Raw genomic sequence first — 951 nt, forward strand, 5'->3', positions numbered from 1 at the left:
CCTCACTGAAGAATGCAATGCAGTCATTCTGAAAAGCTTTCCTGAGAAGGTTAAAGACCCTGGGAGTTTTCTGATACCATGCACATTAGAAGTTAATTGCACCAAGACAGCTTTATGTGATCTTGGGGCAAGCATCAACCTAATACCTGCATCCACTATCAGAAAGCTTGGTTTAACTGAAGAAGTTAAACCAACCCGGATATGTCTCCAACTTGCTGATGGCTCCATTAAATACCCATCAGGCGTGATTGAAGACATGATTGTCAGAGTTGGGCCATTCGCCTTTCCCACTGACTTTGTAGTGCTGGAAATGGAGGAGCACAAGAGTGCTACTCTCATTCTAGGAAGACCCTTCCTAGCAACTGGACGAACTCTCATTGATATCCAACAGGGGGAAATAACCCTGAGAGTCAATGATGATGAGTTTAAGTTGAATGCTATCAAAGCCATGCAGCATCCAGACACATCAAAAGACTGCATGAAAGTTGATCTTATTGACTCCTTGGTAGAAGAGATCAACATGGCTGCGAGTCTCGAATCAGAGTTGGAAGACATCTTTAAAGATGTTCAGCCTGATTTGGAGGATTCAGAGGAAATGAAAGAGCCTCTGAAATTTCCTCTGGAAGAGGAAAAACCTCCTAAACTCGAGCTCAAACCATTACCACCATCCCTGAAATATGCATTTCTGGGAGAAGGTGACACTTTTCCAGTGATCATAAGCTCTGCCTTAAATCCACAGGAAGAGGAAGCACTTATTCAAGTGCTAAGGACACATAAGACAGCTCTTGGGTGGTCCATAGGTGACCTTAAGGGCATAAGCCCAGCTAGATGCATGCACAAAATCTTATTGGAGGATAATGCTAAATCAGTGGTTCAACCACAGAGGCGGCTAAATCCAGCCATGAAGGAAGTGGTGCAGAAAGAGGTCACCAAATTACTGGAGGCTGGGAT

This window comes from Arachis hypogaea, chromosome 16, assembly GCF_003086295.3.
Source record: "Arachis hypogaea cultivar Tifrunner chromosome 16, arahy.Tifrunner.gnm2.J5K5, whole genome shotgun sequence".
Lineage (NCBI taxonomy): Eukaryota > Viridiplantae > Streptophyta > Magnoliopsida > Fabales > Fabaceae > Arachis > Arachis hypogaea.